Genomic DNA, 9654 nt, shown 5'->3' with positions numbered 1-9654 from the left:
CTGCATCAGGGTCTGCCGCTCTAACCATTGGGCCACACTTCAGAGACAGGGTCACTTTAAAGTTTTTACCACAACACCAACTCTTACATCTTTTTGTGAAAACCAAGATGACCACTAGCTTTCATGAGAGAGCACCACAGAAATGCATGTTCCACCAACAATGGTAGGCAAAAATTGTATGGGAGCAGGAGGAACCAGGGTGGGAGCGGGAGTAACCAACAATGAGGAAACTAGATGCCAGCTGTAACATATGATTAAGACAATTCATATTATTGTATTCTTCAGCATCAAGAGGGTTTATATACGTCTGTTTTGTCATTAAAATTATTTTACAGACACGTACATGACTGTAGTAAGCTATGCATCTATTGTGAATTGATGGCACTTGACACAAATCTTACATTTTCTAATCAGATCAACAAACTTTCATCCTCTTGTTTTTGCATCTTAAGAATGTTGAGAAAGATTCTTATTTTTATCTCTTTTGACCTTCAGAAAACAGTGAACATGGTACTGGTACTTTCCAGGGTCGATAATTCTCATGCTCTCGATCTGGGCATTCATCAATGCTCCATGAACAAACTTCAAATATTACAGAATCCTGCTGCTGGTCTTCTTAAGAGAATACCTACATTTAAATCAGTTTTTTGCACGTTAGTGGAGCTCCACTAGCTTCAGATCAAAAAGCGAGTTGCTTAAAAGGTACTCTATATGGCCCACACATTTTTCCACAATACAAGCCCCGAGTATATGTGGAAGACCTCATGCAACACACCTAGGATAGCTGTTCGATCTGCTGCATCCAAAACTGTGACTATCCCCAAATGTACAAAGTTTTCTGGGGGGCAAATGTTTTTCTTTCACAATATGCAAACTCTGGAATAAATTGCCTATCCAGTTACAAAAATCTGTCCAATCGGACTTGTTTTAGGAGAGAACTAAAATCCCTATTAGTTTTACTAATCACTTACATTTCTGGTTTTCAGATTTTCTTTGTCGGTTTTCCTTTGTCGCTAACCTTGCATACCCTAGCACCAAGGCACCCTTGGGCATTTACATCCTCTATAAATAATATCAATATTATTATCAGGAGTGAATGAAGAGGTGGATGGACAGATGTGGATATCCTGTCCTTGGTAGTACAAGTGAATAAACAACAAATATGGCCAGATCACTTAATTCATTGAATCAATCTATTGACACCACACCTAGTTAATTATCCGAAGCGGGCAACATTTTCATTGTGATCATTTTACTTATTTGCGTGTATTTTTTACAATTCAACATGTGCGAAAACAAGACACTGTCATCAAAAATACTTTTTTTACACCATTAATACATACACATATTACAACCAAATGAAAATGAAAAAACATTTATAAAGACACCATATAAACAAAGGGAATGGGGGATGCCTCCAAGTATTGGATTCATGGGGCACCAGTCCTAATATTTCATATATACAAAAACAGGAGGCCAAACAATACTGTCTTAAAGCCTGCCTATCGAATACACTGGAAACTATCCTTTTTTGGGGGTCTAGATGCAGGGAAAATTTATTTTAACTGTATTCCTGCAATGCCCATTATAATTCTGGTTCCAGCGTAGAGTCAATGCGTTTCGAACCCTTCGATTATTTAGGGGTTCTCCTCAGGACATGGACTGGAGGTGGCATACAAAAATAAAAGATTGGTGTAAGAAGGGATCTCTTTTTATTAAACTCTCAATGGGTCAGACTACACCTGTAACACCTAGTAATACCTGTGTGTCTTTTTCTTCTCTGTGCACTGCATATAAAATTTAAAAGAACATCAGTCTCAGTGAATTTGGACATTACTATGTGTGCCTCTATTTAGAAATAAAAGCAGGTGTGTACCTTGAACCTTTCTTTCTGGAACATGGTCCCTTGTTCTATCAGCGAGTCGCGTTGAGGTAGACTCCTAATGGCACTGCGCTGTAAATGGTAATAGCATGCTTGGAAGTTCAGCTTCACTCTATATTGGAAATTCTTCACACGTAGTTAGCCAAATGCTATACCTCTGAACTTCCTGTGCTTACGAGTTCAAATGCAACGTGGCTGCCTCATTGTATGGTGTGCAGGTCGTGCTCTTGATTTAATCTGTAAATACAGACAGAACGGACTCTAAGTTTTTTGAAGTTTTTATTGTATTACAAGTTTTAGGACTTCACGGGTGAATAATTGTACCTCTAAACTTTGTGTCGCTTGGAGTTCAGATGCGGCGTGGCTGCCTTGGGTTTTAGCTGGTGGATCGTGTGCTTAATTCGTTCTGTCAAAGCAAATGGAACGGGCTGTAAATTTACGGAGATTATTCACTTGATTGAAACATAAATCAACCACAACGGGATCTTACTGCAGACCGGCAATCTGAGCTCCGACTTCAGGGTCCGCTGCTCGATTCAGACGTTGGCGCGCGAGTCACATGATTACAACTTGTGCGTAATTCAATCAACAAGAGAGTAAGGGTTATAAGAAGAACACTCTCATCCCCCTATGTATCCATAACTCAAACAACAAGAGAGTGTTAGTATCCACAACAGACAAACTCTACTAGCCAGAATTAGTTCTGTATACCACTAAGTTAATAGACAAGGCTGTTATTGTCAGTTGGAGAAAATAGAGTGCACGTGTTCAAAGAACTAGCTAAAAGGACCCTCAGGCCCCAGTGGAACACTGGTAGCCAGTTGTCTTCATTGGGTCCCTTTTGTCGCTAGAAAGGTGAAAGTGAATCTAAAAAGAGTATGCGCTACTCCTCAAAATTATTTACTAAGAGGGTAGCTCTAACTCTATTAAAAACAGTGATCGAAAAACATAGTTGGTTTTTCTGGACTACTCAGGGTTGTGCAAATTTGAACCAGATAGTCCCATTAGTGAAGTGAAAAGGAAATATTTAAAACACGGTCAACATGTTTCTGCCATTTGAGTTCAATTTGCTCGGCATTCGTCAGGACCAGGAAGAAGAATAGACTCACTGTTCTGGGCACCCTAAAATGCGCAGATACAGGGAGTAGTGACATTTAATGATACGACCTGCAATTTATCGGATAATACGGGCGGCGGATGTGCGGATTGCAAATTTTATATTTTCGCGTGTGCGAGATTGTTGCTGCTCGCCGCATCTCAAAGCTCGCAATTGCGAAGTACCGCGATACGTGATCACGGCGTATTTGCGTCGTTGGCAAGCCGCGATTACGTAATCAAGCTTGCCAAATTCCCGCGGGATCCTGCAGCAAGATCCAAAATGGCGCAGCACTCGCAAAATATCAAGAAAAGTAACTCGGCAAACGATGATAAACGCCGCGCGCTGCAAAATTGTATCACCAAGAAAAAAAAACATATGGCAGTGAGGTGCTCAACAGGAAAGATGCAGAGATCATTAACACCTCAGTCGCTAAAACATATAGAATTTTATTTTCTCTCCCAAATAATGCCTCTCAAGCCCAAGTGAGATTGGAATTTGGGCTAAACAGCCAATGTTATGCAAGGAAAGGGCACACAATGAAAGTGTGGAAAAGAATAAAAAATGACCAGGACAACAAAATAGCTTGTCTGCTGAGGCTCAAAATAAAAAATAACAGGAAGCTAACTGCCAGCCCCTACTTAAATCTAGCAATTGAGGAGTTTGGTATAACACCTATCTGGAACACCACTATTGTGCAGGAGAGTTTAAAAAAAAAAGTAAACAAACTTACTGATTATCTCTCCTTGATAAAGGATAAAGATATTTTTGTTAAACGAAAGCATGCGTGGCCAATTGTGAATGGTTTCAAGATTCAAACCTACCTGGAAACTTCATGGTCGAAAAAAACAAAGAAAAACATTTTTATGAACGCTAGGTTTGGCCATTTTCCAGGCTCATGCCACTTGGCACCATGGAAAAAATCAGATGATAACGGCCTATGTAGACTATGTAAATCAGGACAAGAAGCCATTTTAACCTATTGTGGCTTTGTCCAGATTTGGAAGTGGAAAAAGTACACTTAAGAAATTGTTTAATGAACGTGGTGTAAGGTCTTGTAGGCAGGCATTAGTGGCAAGCTTAAATCCAGAAGACCTCCCAATTAATTCAGCTTTCGTTAAATTCCTTCATATGGTACTAAAAAAGTTGGAATCCTGTGCTTGATTAAATTACGAGTTGTGGGAATACAAACCTACTGAATCAACCAAAAAATCTAATTTTAAACGATTGACTTTTATATAAGACTGATGAAAATTATTTGAACATATGGATAGTTTTAGTATTTTATATTTGTAAATGTTTTTAGCTGATTTTTGTAAGATTTTAAGTAATCAGACAAATAAAATAAATTTGAAATTTGAACACCTAACACAATCCAAAGTTCAACCCATGGTGAAACCAGATATGTATTTGTGAGCTCTTGACCAAGTTACTCTACTTTTTCCTTGAAAGATTTGTTTGCTGGCGTAGGTTCAGGTTCACTGGGATCCTCAGAAAAGTTACCCAAGTTGATCAAGTAGCCAGAGGCAGTTCTGTCAATTGTTGGCATCGCATCCGGATTATTGGAAATCGCTGGAGCTGCTTGTTCCCTTGACATGTTTGTATAGTCAGATGCTACATCTTTGTAGACAGGAGTTTCTTGACAAACTGTTATTTGGGTTTCTAGATCCACAAGTTCCATGGCTTTATTGCATAGTCCTTTTCTCACTTTAGAATCTTCAAAGGTGATGAGTCTTTCAGTTTGAACCTCTTGGATAGTAGCAAGATTTGGTCGTCTGCTACATCTTGGGAGTCCAGTGGGCCTACTACTTATTATCAGCCACTGGATGTGGTTTTACCAGGTCAATTGACACAGACCGGTTCTCCTTTTTTCCAGCAATGGGCGCCAGTAGTAGTGTTCTTGATCCCTGGATTGCTAGTACAGGTACTGGTTTTCTGTAAGAAGGCCCAAATTCCTTCTTGTCTGCTATTTTCTCCCTGACCAGATCCCCAATCTTTGGAATGCAGACAGGTCTTGCTGGGAAAGGTGTTTTTTCTTCAGTGGTCGTTTTTCGCTGGTATTGCTTAGACTTCTTCTTGTTTCATTTAAGTCCTGTAAAGCAGCCAAACGATCTTGGATATCAAAGGGTTTTTGTTCCACCACTGAAGTGTGACGATCGAGGTCTTCAACCAACATTCTAGTACCAAAAAGCATTTCATATGGAGTGATTCCACTCTGAGAACTTCTTGGCAGGTTATTAAGACTATGTTGGACATTTATTAGATGGTTGACCCACCCATCACCCAAACCTAATACCCTAGCTGTTATAGATTGCTTTATGTCACGGTTTTTTCTTTCCACAACCGAATTTCCCTCAGGATGGAATGGACTCGAAAATCGCAATGCAACGCAACGCCCAAGCTGGCCATGGCCTCCTTGTAAGCCCTAGAGCTAAACGCGGGACCCTGGTCAGAATGTAGCTTGCCGATTGCGTATGTGCCGATAAAGACTTGCAAATCTTTTATAACAGTTTGAGCGTCAGCTGAGCGCTGAGGCCACATCAAAATGAATCTCGAGCATGAATCCACTGCGACCATGATATATTTATAGTTGGCATCCCTTTGTAAGGGACCACAGTGGTCCAGGTAAACACACGCTAGTGGTTTATCTGAATTTAGAAGGAGCGTCTGCGCCGGGCGTTTCACTGTTGAAACTTTCATTTTCTGGCATATTTCACATTCCAAAACAAAACACAGTTTCTGGTTTGTTTTCTCATCTGTGGCCACCAGTATCACTGTTTTAATAATGAAACTGTGGCGGAAACAATTGCATGTGCAGAGGCAAGCCCTTCATATGCTTCTAAGATTAGTCCTAACCTGTGTTCCACGTTTGGGATTACTCTATGCCCCATTCCAGGGATTTGAGCAAAAAGAACATTATTCGCATCAGTTATATATGAGTACTTGAGTAGAAAGCCCTTCGGTAGTGTTTTACCGCTGACTTTTATTGAAGCAGTGACTGGTTGCATTATTTCGCTGACTATTTTCATTTTTGAACGAGTAATAGCAGTTACGGAAGCCGTTTGCACAGCTGCCTTTGCGGCGTCATCAGCCAATGAATTTCCTTCAACATGAACACCATCATGCTGATGACTCAGTGTATGGATCACGTGAGTCTTTTGTAGTTCTTTCTGTAAAAGAACTACTTGTTCCCAAAGCATTTTATGCTTGATTGTGCCACCTTTTGTATCTTTAAAACCATTTTGAACCCAGGTCTGCAGATATTCATTGTAAAACTGGATGCAGTAATACGAATCGCACACTATGAGTGTGTGGAATTCGCAATCAGTATTTTCAAGCGCCATCTTAAAAGCCTGTAGTTCAGCTCGCTGAGCTGTACAATATCCCAGAGATTGAGTTTTTGTGACCATAGGTCTGAATTTACCATCGTGCCACCGACATTTAACAATCACGCACGCAGCACTATAAGCTTGTTTGCCCCCAATCGCGGGTGTGCTGATCTGTCTGTATAAATTATACATTTGTACTTTTCCAGAGGCAGAATTTCAGTGGGCAGAGGACATTCTTGTTCATATTGTAAAAATTCTTGTTTTCAAGTAGGGGTCAAAAACGTATTCAACGTCTGTTGCAGCAAGAGAATTAACCCATTGTATCCATCTAGGATGTAGAGCTTTTGCATTTGGAATTCTTGCCTTTGTCACTGCCTCTAAGGCAGGTACAGGTGTAACTATTTTTATGCATTCACCCTGTGCGAGGGCTCTCTCCTTGGCTACAGCAGTCTGAACCGCTGTCAGAATTTTTCTGTTGAAGTGAATTTCATTTCAGCTTGTGTGTATAAGTGTGACTTGTAAGCTATTGGTACCTTTTCACCTTCGTTAAAGGTTAGGTATGTGAATCCGCATCTCCCTGGGATGATTCGGATTACAAGGTTGCGTACATTGTCGCGTGTTTGTAAGTGTTTTGTTGCTAACATGTCTGTTAGTACTGAACGCAAAATTTCTGTGTGTTTTTGAGTCCAATTAGTAGGTTTGAAATTGGGTTTTATTAGTTCGTAGAGAGGTTTAACCCTTTCTGCGTCATTCAGAATATAAGTTCTTACGAAGTTTAGGAATCCTAGAATTGACTGTAGGTTTTTCAGCGTTTTTGGATTTCGGAGCAGCACACATTTTTCTAAAAAGTTTGCTGCTAGGTGGGCAATTCTTGATTTCTTAAAATTTAATTTATACCCTTCAGAGGCGAATCAAAGTATTATGGTGTTTACCCTGTTGAAGTGCCTATCCAAATCATCATCTGTAAGATAGATGTCATCAACATAAGATAATGCCTCATCATCATACGTTTGTAGTAACTCTGTTACTCTGGCTGAAAATAATCCAGGACTGTTCTTGAATCCGTGGGGGAGATGACAGAATTATCGCTATGTCCCCATTATTGAGAAAGCGGTCAAATACCTGCTTTCAGGGGCAATGTTTTGACAGAAGAAACTGTTTGAAATATGTAATGAAGTTTTATATTTCTTGCGAACAATGTTATTCATCAGTTCTGCACTGTGTGAATTTTGTACTGCAAAAGTTTTGCAACAAGAGTTTAAATGCCTGTAATCCAAAACTAGACGATATGTATTGTCTGGTTTGGAGACAGGAAACAAAGGATTGTTCATTGACGAGGTGCAGTTTCAATCACCTCTTGGTATTCAAGTTGATCTAAGATCTCCCTGACTTGCTTTTTAGCTTCCTGTTTTACTGGATACTGCCTGTGAGCAGTAGGTTGATTTTTTTAACTGAATTTTATTTCTAAGGTTATATCTCTTTTCAGAGTGCTTCTTTTGAGGTGATCTACCCCTGGACTGAGAACGCCTTTCTTTAGGAAGTGACTGTCTACTATTTTCCCATTTCTTTTTAGGAGTAGTTAATTGTTTTTGATAACATCTTTTTTAGGATTTTCTGTTAGTTCGGGCTTGACAGGTTTCCCTCCCAAACAATCTCTTCCTAGTTCTTCAAAGGATTTTTCAATAATTCTGGCAAGCTCATACGGTTGCTCAGTAATATCTAGTTCTTTTAATTTTTGGCGGATTGTCACTGATGCTGCTTTACTTTTAATGTTAGCTAATAAGGTAGCTGTAACCTGTTTGAAATCTTTCAGTAATTTCATACCGAGATTCAAGGCTGGTTCAGGTCCGAATACATTTTGAATCTGTCTTAGAACGTCTGGTGTCATCACCATAGACGGGACGCCATGTGTTTTTGTGTACATTGAAGCAAAGACTGTACCCAAAGTGTCACTGTTCTCCACGTGTGGTGCAATCCCCATTGGTAAACAGATTGTTAGAATCCTGTGTTTTTCATGAGGTGTACTATCGGGAAAAACTGCCTCTATTAGAGTAATGTTCTGGGCTAACCATAATGGAATTTGTTCTCTTTTTGCGGGCAACTTACAGATTACTGACTGTATAGTCTTTGGTGTGATTTTGTTTGTGTTTCCCTGATGAGGGGTGTGCTGTGGAATTCTTACAGCAGGTTAGACTGTTAAGGTCCGCATGACCTATTGTACCAATTGTCTATGTATTTTAATTAATTGTTTTAGCTGAGCTAACAATTCTACATCCGTCATTCTTTCGATGTTAGGATGTGGTGTATAGCTGGCTAGTACCGGCCATGTAGCTTCTGGTCTACCTAGTGGACCGAGCCTGGTAATGTTATTTTGGTGTTGTAGGGCGCCATTAAACCAGAGCTGATGCTCTTGGTAAGTTAGTGAAATGTTAACGTCCTCAAAAGGAACGTATTCCGCTGGATGTTCCTCCCTTTTATAGAAATGGAACTCATGTGTTACTGGATTTGCTTGTGGAAAGACAATCCATGAATAGAATACCTCTGTCTGCCGATATTCATGTGCCTCTATTACAAAAATTACTTTACCACCTCTCGATGATACTCCATTATTTACGAGTTTGAAAGTAAAAAAATGTCTTACATTTGCCGGGATGTGTATAACATCCGGGTCATTTTCATTAAAACCTGTAGTATCTAGATTCGGTTGGGTTGCAGTTCTTGCAGCTCCACCGTTCTCGCTGTCACTATCAAACATTTCTTTATGAAGGTTTGCAGAACAAGTTTCAAGGAAATAAAGATAAGTTGCACAATATTTTGGAACACTGTATCCTTCAACGCTGAACAAAACCAAAAACGAATACATAGTATTTTTCGTTCTACTCAGTTTAAGGCAGATATTTTATCCTTTAACCCACTCCAGACATCTATTGGAGTTTTTACGGGAAAAAGGGGTCTCTGTGAAAACCACGACTGAGGTACTCTAATATCCAGCGTTAAATTAGTGCATAACCAAATGTTGGGCGCCATGTAGTGTAGTTCCTATATTCCCAATAGGTTCTGCACATTGGAATGATATATCCTGTAGATTAGACGTAGGACTGAGGTCGACTAGGTCTCTACCAAATATACTAAACTTAATTGTGTGTGCCAGCTAGCTCAGAGGTCACTTTCTCAAATTCACAAGAAGTGATTAGTCTCTGACAACCACATACACATGACAACTTTGTTTCCCCAAGATAAAACGTGTCTTCAGAGTCATGGAAACAATAGATAGATATTTCACTCAGTCAATTGTGCATGCTTAGTTTCACCAGAGATGCAGAGAAAGGAGAAAGACAGGCATTTTC

This window comes from Lissotriton vulgaris, chromosome 7 (genome assembly GCF_964263255.1).
Source record: "Lissotriton vulgaris chromosome 7, aLisVul1.2, whole genome shotgun sequence".
In the NCBI taxonomy this organism is placed as follows: Eukaryota; Metazoa; Chordata; class Amphibia; order Caudata; family Salamandridae; genus Lissotriton; species Lissotriton vulgaris.
The sequence above is the reverse complement of the archived record's forward strand: the minus strand, read 5'-3'. Positions refer to the sequence as shown.